The sequence below is a fragment of the Dendroctonus ponderosae genome, unplaced genomic scaffold (genome assembly GCF_020466585.1).
Source record: "Dendroctonus ponderosae isolate FM_Combo_2020 unplaced genomic scaffold, Dpon_F_20191213v2 Dpon_F_20191213_20, whole genome shotgun sequence".
NCBI classification, from domain to species: domain Eukaryota; kingdom Metazoa; phylum Arthropoda; class Insecta; order Coleoptera; family Curculionidae; genus Dendroctonus; species Dendroctonus ponderosae.
The window spans coordinates 108,299-125,257 of record NW_026018166.1 but is presented as its reverse complement, the minus strand read 5'-3'; positions in this window follow the sequence as shown (position 1 = coordinate 125,257).

The following is a 16,959-nucleotide window of genomic DNA, read 5'->3' as shown; positions in this document are numbered from 1 at the left end:
GTAGCCCTAGAATACACAAAATCAGGCGTACTAGTAAATGGCGAAAGAATAAAGAATTTCAGATATACCGATGACACAGTCATATTTGCACACGCTGCACAGGGACTGCAGCTTTAATTGGACAGAGTACTTGAGGTAACTAAGAAATATGGTCTGGAAGTCAACGACAGTAAAACAAAATTCATGGTAATTAGTAAAGAAATAATTGGAGTAGTGAAGCTTGCCATCAATGAGAAAGCGGTAGAACGAGTGCCAACATACACATGTATCGGCACAGTACTAAATGATCAATGGGACCACTACCAAGAAATAAAAACAGGAATTGAAAAGGCAAGAACAGCCTTCAATCAAAAGTCCAAATTATTCAAGACACATAATTTGAATTTAGAACTGAAACTCAGACTGCTACGTATTCTCCATCTTGTTGTACGGAGTAGAGTATTGGACCTTAACGCAGGCAACAACAAAGAGGCTGGAGGCGTTTGAGTGGTGGACATATAGACGAATCCTCAAAATATCATGGGCGGAATAAATATCAAACACCCGAATACTCCAAAACTAAATAAATAACATACACAGTAAAGCTGAAGAAAATTGGAATATCTGGGGCACATCATGAGAAACGAAACCAAAAGAAGCGTTGAAAGAAATCGAATATCCGAGCTGAAGAACTTGAAAACCTGGTTTGAAACATCCACCACGCGACTATTCAGAGCAGCAACAAATAAAATTATCATTGCTGGAATGATTGCCAACATTCGGCAACGGATTGGCACTAGAAGAAGAAGAATATGTATAATAAATGTTGCTTAAATGTGCTTATAGTAACTTAAAACGTGCCTGAAGCTAGTCGACGAGATATATTCAACTAGAAGTAATTATTATTACTGGGTATATCTATATAAACAGAGTTCTGAAGATAATTGCTAATTTATCCAAAACGAAGTTAATTAAGGACATACCGTAATATATGGTTGAACTACCAATAGGGTTATTTTTTTAGAAACAGAGCAACATATTATAAAAAATCTCAACTTATCCATTTGAAAAGAACCAAATGACTCTTGGGCGATGGTTTTTTTTTCATATTTCGATAAATGGTTTTTGAGATCAGAGATCAAAGAATGAAGTTTTATAAAAGATGAACAAAATCTATCATGAGTCCTTTTACTAATTTTATCTCAGGGACAAACACTATTAATGATTAAAGTGCATCTGCCTTAATGTTTAATGAATTACGAATACTCGGATGTTTAATGAAGGTCCTCGTTTGCATAAGTCGAATCCCTTGGCTCCTAGTAATGGATACACTTTGCATGTTGTGAGCTCATTTGGGGCGACTGGTGAATAGAATTCAACAGATGTAGTTCCACATTGAATTACAAAAAAGCATCCAATTCATCCTCGTTCAATATATGTGTTTTGTTAAATCTACTTCTACTGTCGGTCATAAGAAGTATAATGTGTTCATTAACGTAAAGTATTTCTATCTTTTCTTTCCCACCACATTTGCTGCTAATACTAACTAACCGATTCTAACTGGCAACAAAACTGGTCAATTTGGTAGTTATTTCCTGGAAATTAAGCAATCATTATATCTACGATTATCTCACGAGAACCGTAAGGCACAAAATGGTGCAACCATTTTACGTAATGGGTATTTCAGGTTTAGCATCTCTTGACTTTCCCTAAGCAAATTTTCCATTCTGTCGCGAAATATAAAATTGCTCGTAACGATGGCTAATGCCTTTTAAATTGGCAATCAAATGCTATTCAACAAGATAAAAGACACGTTTTTTACTGTTTCCCACAATAAATAAATACCCGAAAGGAATATTGTATTAGAATCAGTCCAGTACAAAATGATGTTGTAATCTTGCTACACCCATATTCTAGCGACATCAAATTAAACCAATGAAATGTATTATTTTGTCTTACCAATTTATTGTCTTGATCTCATCCGCATGTTGTTGCAATACATTTAAAATTCACTTACCTGAAAACAAAATGAATAAAATAAGTTTGTGTATGTAGTTTTATAAATAAAAATTAATATAATAATGTATTTTAACATAGACCTTAGCGAAGATGACGCAATAGAGTATGCTTTAATTCGTTAATCAAGTGGAATTCGACACAGTTTCTCGTGTTTCTAAAACGAAGGTTCAGAAGAAGTTCATCGCAGCTCTACTTCAAATGTATCACAGTATTTTGACGCAAAAATGCACAAAAATATTAGATAAAATCATGCTTCAATAAATGTTTTTATCTCAACTGATCACTCTAATTAAGATGTTTAGCTTGGTAAAAATATTTGTTAATTTTTATTAATCTTTTAATTAATTTAATGAATTAAAGATACAAAATTGCGTGGTAATATTACAAGGCTATAAAAAAACCACAGCATTTTGCAAATGCATTGTTTAGAATTAACAATGTATAAGTCTTCACTAATATTCTACGCAATATTTTTGAAAATTTTTAAATAATCTGTGAGAAATAGATAAGAGAAAAATTTTAAAATATGTTGGATCTTAAAATTTTTCAACTTTGTTCACTTGCACAATATGTATGAACTTTTGAAAATGTAGTCAATCACAGAAAATCCCAGTATTATTCACATACAATTTCGTATTAGTAGATCGGAAAAATAATATCTAGTTAAAGTAAAATAGTTCTGTATTATTGTAGCCACAGTTTTGTTTTACTGTAGTTGAATTATAAATGATGAATATAATATAAAAAGTGATTAGTGTAAACACACACACTTAATTAAGTTTCTGACGAAATTACAAGTTGCGGAATATTAACATACAATTATTTATTACCACTAAACCCAAATGGAGTAATTGAACATATGAAATAATTCAACTCAATGGGGTAATAGAGCTATTGAAAATGACAGGAATTAATGAACAGCTCGTATGAATTACTTTATGGATGACTACCAGGAGACTAAATGTTTTAATCCAACATAACAGTCAAAGAAATTCCATATTCAATTAATCATCTTCCCAGTTCTTCACTGCTAGCTAATCTGAGCTTTAGGGCACATTGTCTATCTTCGCTCAAATTGAACATGTAATTAGATCTATGTCTAGTAATAAATCTGTACAAATGTATAAATATTACATCCTCGTAGAAATAACATAATTGCCTTTGGTTTTTAATTTAAAAGTTATCTAAAAATCGATTTAATGAAAATGTAGAACCAATCAAATCATGATCTAGTATAACTTCTGTATTCGATTTTTTTTTCGTGATTTTTTTGAATTTTTTTTCAATTTATTGCCGTTAGTTTTGAATCAAAAATATATTAGCAAAAACACATTGGAATGTGGTATTCGCTCTTTCATCGAGCTTCTCTTCATTTAAAATGATAACCTTAACAGTAAATGAACGGTATCTAAAATAAGTTGAATCTTAAAAATTACGAAACAATATAATTAATATAACTTAATAATTCATTAATATGACTCATTTCTGAATAAAAAGTAGATGATATTGTCAACACTATGATCTAAATATTTTACGGTATTTGTGAGTTAAGTTAAACTCTTTTCAGGAAGGAAAATGTGCCTTTACCTTCTGCAATTCGCCAATCCCGTTATCTTCTTAGAAAGTAAAGCAATCAATTTGACAGTAAAAAAACAACAATTCCATCTCCAGCAATTCTTGTGACATTTTATAGTTGCGAAGGAACCATGGGTGACTTTTACACCAAATTTAATAATATAAATATGATGATAAAATCATAAATGTCTGATATGTGTATCAGACAATATTTACGAATGCAATTCAGTATACAGTGCTGTTACTTATTCTTTAAAAGGGGATCAACTTTGTAAAATATGCAAAAATTAATTGGCGTATTTTCAGTATTTATGTCTACTATTCGTTATCTCCTTTATTATCTTTGGATTTACTTCTCGCTCTAAAATGAGTTGCAGTAAAGCAATTAAATATAATATTGCACAACAGAGCAATGTGGACTTGCGGCTCAAGTTAATTAATTAGATAACAACAATAAAAAACAATTTTTAATTCGCACTTCAGCCACAATCCAGATTACAACGCAAAAATATGAATAAGAAAACGCATTTAAAGAAAATAAACGAGAAGTGCGCTTTTACTTTCGAAATCAACTTACATTTTTTGTCATTGAAATGATAATTGGAAACGCGTCAGAAGACTGTTAAATTATATCGTGGCAATATTCCATATCGACCGAATGTGTTTGAAGCTACATTTTCAATCCAAATTACTTCCTTTTGTGAAAATAATTTCCGAGAGCTTTTTAGCATATAAATAGCATACCGGTACATGTAATTTCCTTGAGTGTTGCTAAAAGGAAATTTGGGTATGCAAATGGTTTGGGTAAAAATTACGGACTATTTTTATTCCCAAACCAGTCTGTTCTGATAACATACATATGCACAATAGAGTTTTTCTTGTTTGAATTTGAAGAGCTCGAGATCGATTTGAATAAAAATACTCAGTACAGATCCCTCCACAGAACGAATCAACTCTAGTGCACTAAACCTGTTCGCGTGGGTATTATTAATAACTAGCTATGAAATCATGTACAAATGTAAAAAATCTGCCATCTTAAAAGAACTGTTGAAATATTAAATGCATTTGGCGATTGAAAATTGTCAATCATCTCTCACAATTGTTATCATGTCTTGGTCTAATTCCTTCGCTCGGAGAACAGTTCATTTTTGTTTCCGCAAGATGTGAAATAATTTTGTCATTAAGCAATATTCAAACTGGCTTCCAATTAAGTGGTAGTAAAAATTATCGCTCAATAAATGTCCGATAAAAAACAGACCGGCACCCGTGAATCCAGCGGATGGTTTCTAACAAGCAAATCGATGTAACATTTGTGGTTAGTTATTAATTTGTGCCATTTCAAACTTATAATATTTAACTTAATTAATGTCGCCTGTTTGGAGAAGCCTTTAAACAGATCATTGCTTTTACATGAAAAGCGAATTTCTAGATGCTGAACACAAGTGTAAAAATAAAGAGGAATTTTAAGGTTGATACAGTAAATAAAAAAAACATTTAATTTAATTCCGTTAGGCGTCAATTACAAAAATACATTACGAAAAGTTGAATTATTCTCAAGTGATATGTAGTTCCATCGGTAAAATAAATACTATTTCTATACTTTCACGTTATCTTTGTTGATTGAAGCATTTAAACATAACGTTTTWAATGACTAATGTTAATCAGATCAAATTCGTTTTTATTTTGAGCAATCTAACCGGTGATATTCGGTCAATYCAATATGAAAGTGACAATTTTTGTTAAATAASMGTCTGTTAACTTTTCTTSTTTACAGYATCGTTATCAACTGAACTTGTCTTTAATGAGGAACATTCMACTGCGACTCAGTCAACCATAGAGTCATCRAACKTCAGRACTTTCTCAGTYRAAAGTAATTATTAACTAAATTATAATAAATTGCTAATAATAAAACAACATAAATTSAAAAAAGTSTAAAATATGAAAACAGTGACTCTGACCGTTTAGTTGCCAGTGCGCCGATAGATATTTTTTTGTTCTAACCCCGGATGCTCTTCTTAAATTATTRTCGCTCTTACTTGTTCATWCTTGAAAATAATTGGTCTTAAAAATGGGCACATTTTTTAAGAAGAATATTTGCTGCTTGTTATAAAAYTAATATGACATACYGAAAGTCATCAATTTCAGTCATTTCATATAAGAACTAGATTTCCTTTGCTTCTGAACAAGCATAATCTGGTTTGCTTAAATTACTAATGGTAGTTTGGCATWAGCGATAAAATAAGGCTCAAGCTTTCTAATCACCGCATTGAACGCCAACAAAAAATACATTWAATGCCCAGACCGCTTTACAGTCGATACAACCCCAGAGATTTGAAAAGAGATAAGCAACCCGTCCATAGGCTCTTTAACAAAAAGGGGTGAACCAAGGCTTGACTTAATTCTCTATCAGAGGCAAGATAAATAAGTCGTTCTGGTTAAACATGCGAAATAAAGGCCCGTTGGGGATTTGAGTTTCGGATCATTATACAAGAAGTTAATTTCTGTGTTAACATTGAGATTTTCAGGTGAACCAAAACTATTCACTATAGCCAATTGGGTATACTTTCCACATTTAATTGAAGTTCAATTAAATTCGATTGTAAATGCTTTGATTTCTAAATTATGTTCTTTCAAGCTAAATAATCTTTAACCAAGAACGTAAAAATGTAATTCTTATATATCCTGCTGTAAAAGGAACTTTAATTACGGTCAATTATACACTTAGTTTGCGTTTCCTCACATGATACATATATCCGTGGTCTTGCAGAGCCCTACATATGGCTTAGTACATTTTTGTGGCGGTTTTTGTACTTATTCTTTGTCATTATTAGTTAAAGTTCTGAAGGGTTTTTTACTTTGGTTTACTTTCATTCTTACATTTTATKCTCGTCTAGTGAATTTTGCTTTTTATCTAATATCATACCTAGTTATAAGTGCGTTCGGACARCGKGTTTGGGACTSGACTAAAAACGCCTTTTAYTTTATAAAAATGACCGGGATATTGGAGAGTATGAGAAAAATATTGASARAAATCTTTTAAAACTCTGTTTTTAAGTATTTAAGTCTATGGTTACTGGAGGTTTCGATATTTATGAAGCAACAGGTATTTACGTAAAACAATGTCGCCGTCCTATMTGGGCTATCTCTATCTATCGATCTAGCTTTTTGCAAATTTCTCACTTTTTGATATGWACTATTTTTCCATTCCATTGTCAGTTTTTCGATCAAGTTTTCATAAAACATTGTAGTATTTGTTTCATACTAAAATAACTTTGATGCATTCTCATATTGCTTAACAAGGTTTTGACCTATAGTTTTTCATGATCTTTTATTCATTTCTTAGAATTGAGTTGTATGAATTGAGCAATGTATATCTGAAGAAGGTGGTTTGGTAAACCAGTAGGTTTTAAGTCGAGTTTATTACGTTTTATTATTAGAATGTAGTGCGACGAGGTAATTTGAATTATAATTCTGTTTCGGCCTTGAAATGTGAATTTATTTTCTTTTGATTCCACTTAAAACCTTTTTCGTCCATTATTAGGGTAAACAATAAAATGGCATTATTGAAATCGCTACAAACAATATAAATTCAATACAAATATAAATTGAACATAAAAAACAATCACAAACACTGCATAGTGTCGCATCGCTTCTTTAAAGTATCACATCGTTTGTTCTATGTCAGCGGGAAATTCCTTAAAATTTAAATAGAATCTTATTGGAAGGACCCGAGGCAAATCTTTTGATCGTGACAAAATGCCGCTACAAACAAATTTGCATAGTTTCAAAGGATTCGCTTCACTGCTTCGTTATTATGTCGGCTTTGCATTCCTCGAAAATGGAACGGTGATTAAGTAAAACCTACCATGGTGACAATGACGAATCCAATTTTAATGACAAATGTGAGGCAGATTATTGCGATTTGATGATGATCAAAACAAATATTGGATTGACGCAGTGTGTTCATTAATGCACGCAAATATTTTTTCCGCTTTTTTTCCAACGACCTAAATCTGCTCTGATATAGGTTGATTATGTTTTATGTTATTTAGAACGTGTGTATACTAACTATTTCGAATTACATTCAGCGGTGGAAAAGCGAATTGCGTTTCTGTCCGCCCTAAGAGCATCACAAGGACATACGCTGTAGAAAACTCAAACTCAAGTTGTGTACTCAATTAAAACCGCTAGACTGTTTTCTGCATACTTTATAAAGCCTAAATATTTGGTCAAAGTAAATGGCGGAAAAGTCGCGTAGCGACTGTTGAATAGGGTAAGAAGAAAGGATGTTTGTGGTTAGTTGCTCTGCCGACCGACGAGTCTGACAAACAAGCTATAATATTAGTTCGTCCTTTATTTCCATCAGGACTAGTAACCTCACACATTGTTGATAGAATCACTGCACAGTTTATAACTGTTGCAGTTTTATCAACAGAACTATCAAGTTATGAAGTAAAGTTACTAAGAATTGTCCCGCAATGTATAAAACGTTTAGACATTTTTATCAGTCGAAGCTCACAAAACACGCTCTTAGAAGGCAATAAAATTACAATTCCTGACGACCGTCAGAACTTGTTAAATACGGACATTTTTATTACATTTGCTGTTGTTCCTTGTTGTCCTTCAGATGTAAGAAGATTCTGAAAGATTTATAGAATCGCGAAATGTAAAAAATCCTTACAACTGCTAAGATGCACTAGCAGTTTTTAAGATTTCGATTAAAAAAATGTTAAGCTTTTGATAAATTTGGCATCTATTCATCTAAATGTAAAAACTTGAAAATGGCTCACAGGTTTGCAACTGTCTACTAAATGTTAATTTGTTTATCGCTAAAATTTTCATTAAATTGTCCATCTACTTCTTTAGAGGCGAGTTTCCGACAAAATTTAATAAAGGAATGATTCAACATTCAAAATCATTGGAACAAGTTCTGGAACTTTCTTGGAGAGTACGCAAAAACGGTTTTTTTTTTTATTTGGGTTTATATCTTGGACATATTTTCTATAGTACTTCAATGGAAATTTTCTAAACTATTAGTATAATAGTTTTGACATTGCAGAAGTAAAATTGAGAAGTTTGCCTAAGTTTGCTCAACACTCTTTTTCGACGTGACACGATTTAAATTATTTTAATTAAAAATCAAATCAACGGCCACGATGCATCCGGACTTGAAACGCTCACGGTGTGCTCATGGTGTGCTCTTCAAAGAAAACTGATTATTTTCTGCGAATAAGAGATAAAGTAAAAATGAATATTTCCCAGAAAAATGCTGACTGGTGTGTTCCAGTATCCGAACAAGATAGTTTTTTACTTACTACATAAGAATAATCTTATTTGTCTTCCTATCTGTCTTGGGGTTTTATTTCTCTGATTTTGTGTTCGAAGGGCATTTGGCTACAATTAAAAACCGATGATGGGTTTTGCCATCTATCTTAGAGATACAGTTAAAAAGGACATTTCTTACAGTCAATTTCCTATATCAGCCTATAAATTTAACAGAAACAAGCACCAAGAATAAAAACCAGTACAAGATATCGCTTCTTTTCTTTTACATTTCGTCAAGCTGTTTTAACAACTTTTTTCTCCAGAATAGCATTTTTTAGCATCAAGCTGCGATAGGAAAACAAAACTATCTCGGAAACCATGAAAACTGATGTAGCGAAGTGCAGTTGAGCAATTTCTCCATACATTTTTCCATTTTAAGATAAAACTACTATAGTCATTTATTGAAAAATTCGAGGAATTAGGAGCCCAAGAAAAGAACTAAATTTTGATTCATTGAATCATTCTCGAGGCTTCAGAATGGCGAATTTGGACTTCCATGAATAAAATGGGCGTTGTTACTAGGTGCCTTTTACTTTCACCTAACTATGATTGTACATAACGTTATCTTAATACATGTGTAGTTTATTAAGTTAATATTTTTCTATAAATTTCTCAATTTCCAGACAAGTTCTCCAGAGGGAAACGACAATTTTCAATAACAGTGTATAATGAAAGCAAAAGTTAAAATCATGGCGCGCTAATTTTATAGGAACGGTGCGTCATACTCTCTTAAATTATGTGAAATCTCTACACTCGGTTGAAAAATTCGGATAAAATTTAAAAACAAGCATTAAAATGTAGATCTCAAAATATTTTCAGATCAATATCAAAATTAAATGAATCGTTTTTGCTTTTATTTGCAATTCCGCACATTCATCTACTTAATATTTATGGAATAAATTCTGATTAAAGCCATATGGGCTGCTCTTCTGCTTTAGCACATTTTCATTAGCATTCATAAACAAGATTAGAATAGATTTAGTCTGTCCTCGTTCGGCCAGTAAATCACCGGAAAGCCTTTCGGCCCGTCTCATAACAAATCTTTAATTAAAATTATGTTAATTGCTCCAGCGGGAATATTATCGCAATTTAAATAGGGTCGTCATTTATCAATCCTTAGCGGGACATATTTTATCGGTCAGAATGATGGGTAGAATTTTATTTTCAGAACTTAAAAACGCTGGACGAATATTGAAGAAATATTGCCTTAGGGATTTCATTATTCGCAATTTTCGAACGCTCTTTTATTATTTTTGGTTGATTAATTCATACTTTTCGGGTAAATTGTGTAGATATGTTAAGTTAAATGTATCTTCCCCTTGTTTCATTTTACATGATCAATTATTAGGAAAATTTACAAATATTGTAACTTGAAGCGCTGCATATGCACCGTAAATTGTTTTTTTCTTACTTGCGACGTTGGCAGATTATCGCAATTTTAGTAAAATTTTGCTTAAAAACATTTTTATAGAAAACTTTATTGTAGAAGGAAAAGGAAGCAGTTAAAGATACGAATAATGCGTCTTTCCAATCACCACAGTTCCGTTAAGAATTCCAACATATCAATACATTGTACAGGGTGTTAACAATGTGAACAACTAAACTAAAGCAGATTTTTTTAAATTTTCAAATTATTATTATTTTTTTATTTTGAATTTTTCCACAACTTATTAAAATTGGTATATAGTCTTATGGCGATTTTGTTCTGTCTTTCGGTTAGTTTCATATATATAACCAAAAATGAGCCGACAACACATAAAATATTTAAGTTAAAGGTTACAATACAACAGCGGGTGCAAAGAGAATCAATTTGAAATTTTCACAAAAACTTCAGTTTACAAGTTTGATTAGATGTATTTTTGCAGATCAAAAAGATCAAGATTGATGTCAACTTTTCGAGTGAAAAATGCAATTTAATGCATTTAACAACAAGCCATGATATTCAGTACGTTTTCGCTTTAAAATGATTAATAAACATTTTACAACAATGTGTTGCATAAACCATGTTTGAAGTCCCATATATTTAATGATAGCGAGTTTGAAGCATGCAGCAAAAGTAATTAAAAGTGCACTTATTAATTATAAATTTTCCTGTCGTTTCGAAGGATGCGTGATCGTTATCTATTTGTGTAAAAATCGACCAGGTATATCCAAAAAAGACGGTATCAATTGCATGGAACGGAAAATTTACTTAGCCGCTAGATAAATGCCTTTCCTGGTTCCTTACTTGTGGGAAGGGAGCAAAAATTTGCAGCATTTCATTTATTAATGTTAAAAATCAAACTTGGCGACAAACAAAGAAACAACTTTCGTACAGGTTTCTTGTACAGGCCCGCCTTGGCATTAACTAAAACTTGAAATTTGTTCTCTAATTGCAGTTGCCGAAAACTGTTGTAAAGCCAAGTTTAATGTGCCTAGAAATAAATCCGACTAAGAAAATTTCCGAGTTCATATATCAGTTCCGAATCTAATCATGTCAACGTTGGCAAATTTGTAAAATAAATTCCCCGAGTGCCTGGGGCTGCGCCGACACCTTCATATAACTTTCTCCAAGTTAAACTTTCATAATTTGGAACTTGTTTGAAATCGTTTTCGTTCGACGACAAAGAAATAAGATTTAAGAGTCTTTACCTTCAAGTGTCTAAGAAGGGACCGTTTTAATGAAGGCATTAAGTATTCATTGAATTGGTAGATAGATAAAGGCATCGGAAACCCGTGGCAAAGTGAACAAGAAAACTCGGCAATTAAGACACTAAATCACTAACAAAATATTTTCTCAGCAATAGACTTTTGCAGCAAGAAAGCGCAGAAGATGGCTGAAAGTTAAAAAGGAACTCAATTTATATGTGAAACGTAGGTGCCAAAGCTATTAAGGCTTCAATGCTATTGAGTATTTTTATGTATCAATATCTAGTTCCATAATTCATATTTTATAAGATTTCATGTTTTTTTACAACTGCTTGAAAATACAATTTATTTTTTCAAATGACGATCGCTTATTAAGAAGGCCAAATCAAATCCATGTATTTAATGTTGGTATATGCAGACACCTTCGTTTGAGCGCTAGAAGCACTCAACAAGTTTTGAATATATTACTTCTCCTATTTTCTTCCCTAGAAATGTTGGAAAATGTGCGACAATTGTTGCGATGAAGTAATTCTTCCGACGAAAGCGAGTTAGAAAATGTTCGATAAGGTTAATTAACTCCTAAATAAATTTATCATTACTTAGTTGCTTACTAAAGTAATAAAATTTATTCTGGAATTATAATAAATCGCCAGTTTAGGAGTCCTAGATTATTTTGTGAAATAACCACATTAAGTATCATGAATAATAAATAGTTGAAGTTCAATCATTTAAATAAAGCAAATTTCGAGAAAACGTTTATTATAAATATCTAGATATGATGGCATTCATTAGACAACGTTAAGGATAATTTTTTGCATAGGAAAAATGTCAAAAATCTACGTAATTTTTTTAATTCAGATTAACGACTCTCCATGCATGCCACCCCAAGTGAATGCAATAAGACCAACTTCAATATCCAAATGGTGTCAAGTAGAGCGAACGAAAGCTACTATTGATTGACACTGAAAAACCTGAAAAGCGAAATAAGCCAACGACTTTCGAACAGAAGCCGAATAAATAGCTGGGATAAGGTGATTGATACAGTATTTATATTAAACGTTGGCATTCTCTATTCAATTTCCTTTATATTTGGGGATAATATTTTACTCGGATGTGGTCTCGTAAATAATGCCTTTCGCATCATTAGTTATCTCTATAAACGCTTCTTCAGCGGTATATAATTTTTGAATTTTATGTTACGGTATCTCTCATAAATTTCCATTTTACGATGCAGCTCTTCTTGGTCAAAAAATAGAGAAATACATTTCACGCACTAAACAAATCAATGTTACCAGGTGCTATTTAGAATTATGACTTTATAACGCAGTTATTATGTGAAGAGAGATTTGGTCGCTGCTGGAAATATTTGTCTTGATAATTAGGTCTTTTACACTTCTGCCGAAATGAGTGTTTTAAATCCCATATTAGAAACATCTATTATTCTGTCAAATATTGGCAATTAATAACTAATTACAACTTATGTAATGCAGATGAAGTATAGAAAATGCAAGGCAAGAAAGTGCAAGGAAATGAGGCGAAGATGAACATCATAGATAATTTTTGCTAAGTAACTTACAGTTACAACCAACATATAATTTAATGACATACGAACCGAACCGTTACTGTGCAGAAATAGAAAAGTATTGATAACAATTTTTTTTAGAAACGCCTCTAAACTTGCATTCGAGAAAATGGCAATAGTCGAGTAGTCGTTTTTTACTACCACTTCAAACAATAAGAAAATTATATATTTTTGAACGTATTTAGTATTAAAGTTATTTATTATTCGTTTATTATTAATATTGTAAAATATTTATAGCATCAACAAAATAGTAAAATATGGTATTAAACTTAATTAGCCAGCACTAAACATTAAATGCACGAAAGAAGCAATCACAAACCAAAATTCAAAAGTGCGTTCTCAATCCAAAACATTTTTTTTCTAAATATACGTTAAAGATTTGAAGCACCACTCAATCATGGTTGACAACATGTGATTAAAAATTGTGAGCTGTAACATTTACTTAGACATATTTTTACGGAAATTACATTTTGAGGAAAAGAACATACATTAATAATATAAACTAATAATTAAAGATTTAAATTGGAGACGGGAAATACGTAATTTTCATCGATATATAAAATTAATATGAAAAAAGCATGGTAATTTGTTGTGCATGAAAAATCATTCAAGCTGTTCCATATAAAAACTGCTTTAAATGTTACATACAGACTGAATTTTGATAAATTCTTATTTTGTATGGATTAATGCATTGAAAACAAAACAAACATTCGTTTTCATTTAAAAATGTACAACGAGCTCAAAGTGGCGGCCTAGCTTTACTTTTTTATTATAACAATCCTCATTAAAAAAAAATTATTTTGGTTCAAAACTGTCTTTAACAACCTGCCTTCATAAAAATTGTCTTCTTTATTTTACTTTGTTTGGTTTTACATCAAATATGTAGCAAATATCAAACAGTATCACTATCAGGCTTGCTATTCTATTGCTTTTAACAAAAAATATAATAAATATATAACAATATTCAATAACGTATGATTTTTATTTCACGACATCATCTTTAGATTAAAAACCTTCCTTCAGACTATTGCAACTTTGTTCTTCTGTAGAGAATGAAACATGGAAAGACGTTTAATGTAGTTGGCACTTCCTACTAAGAAAACTTCACTTAGATATAAAGGAAGAAACAAACAGAATTACAAACTAATTAAATAAGAACCGTAATTCTACGGTTTTTTTGTTATATTATATTATACATTAAAACTTTTTTTATTCAAAAAAAGTTCCATATCTCAGTTTAATTCAAAATGTCCCACAACTCACACATAATCGACAGCGAGACGAAATGGAACGAATGTATTCTAAGCTTGAATAAAAATGTTTACCAAAGTACATACAAATGCGATGTGAATGAAAGCTTTTTAAATCGATTTATACGCTAGGCAAAATAAATATATGTTTTTTCGACATCTAAATCAAGACGGATCAACCATAAAACTTGCAGACGTTATATATTTGTGCAAATATTGAAGGAAAATAAGAACTCCTATGCCGACGTACTTTGCCGGCTCATTTCATTACGTTGCGCTTAGGGAAAATGCACCGTTGTCTGTCTTTATTTGATATTCATTCGACGAAATTTGAAAGTAGTCTCTACCGATTGCAATGTATATTGGAACTCCATCAATGCAAATACGTATTTTCATAGAGTCGTTCTGCAGAATTCCGCCAAGGCATACAGAGAATTGCAAATAACATTCAATGTTCGTGTAATTTTGAACCTAGTAAACAACACATATTTCCGGCAACAAATATAAATGCATTACTAGCTACGTTAATTTACTAGCTTCTGGCACTTTACCCATAGGATTATAAAGTTTAAAATAAAAATTAATTTGATAAATGTGTTTCTTCATTATACTCATTTGTCGTGAATTGTATACCTATGCGTTAATTGCACCGAGATTTGTTATATTCTCAAGCAGCCTACCTGAAGTCTTTCTTTCAACTGCAAGATGTATCTAAACATAGATTTCTAGGAAAAACAAAATTTAATTTATTTCACTTTGTTTCCGATGTAGGCCAGCAGAAATGTTGACATATGAAATAGGAATGATTTAACAAATAAATTGGTCATGGAAACTTTATGGTTTACGTGACCTTTCACCCATACATAATATACTATATAATCCGTTTTCTATAAGAAAAAAGTGGCATCGAATAAATTTAAAAGTCATGCACTTGAAAAACCGCACAACTCTGACGGTTCAATCAATTTTTTATGGACGGAGACCTTTTCGTAGTCACTGGCTTGGATAAGTTTAGTGAAAAAGCACGTAACTTCCGGAAGGTAGAGCCCGGAAGCTTCCTTTTTAAATACTATAGAATATGTTTTCGGAAAAGGTTTTAGGAGGTTGTACACAAAATTGATTCACTTTTAAAAGTCCTTTTATAAGGTATAATTTATGCTTTTGCCACTATTTTAAGCAAAGCAAATTAAATATTTCATGCCCGCATGATTTATACCAGAAAATGTAATAGAAATTTTTCAGAAATGAATTTGTAATAATAAGTTAAATAGGGGATGAATTCTTGACCGACTGTCTTGCGAATTCGGTATGAAAATTTACAGACCGAATCCGCAAAACAACGTTTTGAATGAATTTAACAATATTACAGCTCACTTCGCACTTAATTTAATGGGTCAATGTGTTTAAGGAATTAAAGAAAAGTTCTAATAAAAATATAATGTCTGCTCATTACTTGGAGTTAATACTTCCAAGACGTTCGAAAATACATTTTAAATATCGTAAGCCTTATTTTCATTTGATATACGGATGGAAACAATTTTGTTCCAAAGACATTATAGGAATCGTGTTTCGAACATCATATTTAAACACACAACTGTTATTGGTGCTCTTGCCGCCAATTGCGTCTACTTTCTGTTATATTTACATGTTGAAGCAAATTTAATTTGGTTATAACTCTTTTTTAAAGTACACTTTTTATTTTCCTTCTTTCATTTGAAAATTGCTTTATTATCGCTTTTTTCCTTGCTTCTTAATGTTCACTAACCTTTAGATTTTTAACATTACCTGTTTCCAAAGTTTGGATTCAGTTGATTGAGTTGGATTGGTTAAATTTTCCAAACATGATCATGTTTGGCAAAATGTTAAAAATTACTAAAGTTATTTTAAACAGAAAAATTGTTTAATTACAGGAATGATTGCCACAGATTAGAACAATTTCAAAGCCAAAATGAGAACAAATATATTAAATTACACTTAATAAATGCAAGCAGAAAGTTTAAAAATCAACTAATATCCGTTACTTGTGGATATTTAGATAGTAATGTAAAGTTACTTTCTAAAATTTCGACTATTATCATAAAGCTAGAAAATTGCTCGTAAAAATGTCGACTGTTTAATCAAAAAATCTAAACTGCACCAAATAGGGAGTACTTATAAAAGAAAAAATTAAAGGTACAAAGTTTTGAAAAATAAATTCATGAACAAAAACGCATAAAATGGAGCTAAACCGCTTATTGTTGCAAAAGGAATTAACAATTAAAAATCAAAGTTAAATAAGTTACTTTACCGATTACCACAATGAAATGAGAAGTATGAACAGTAAACGGGAAAAAATAAACACATTGGGTCAAAGAAAGTTTAGTTTAGTAAACAATACTTAAAACTAGTCGTTAATATTTTACAGTAGGCTGACCAAATGCATTATTTCACAATAGTCAAAAAAATTGACTGTTGTTAATGAAATATTTAATATTTACCTTTGCTTTTCTATTGCTTTCTATTAAAGATACATTTTAAATGAATTGAAGTCTAAGCGAACCAATATTTCGACGAATTAAAAATGTTGATTAGTATAAGAAAAACTAACGGCATTAATACGAA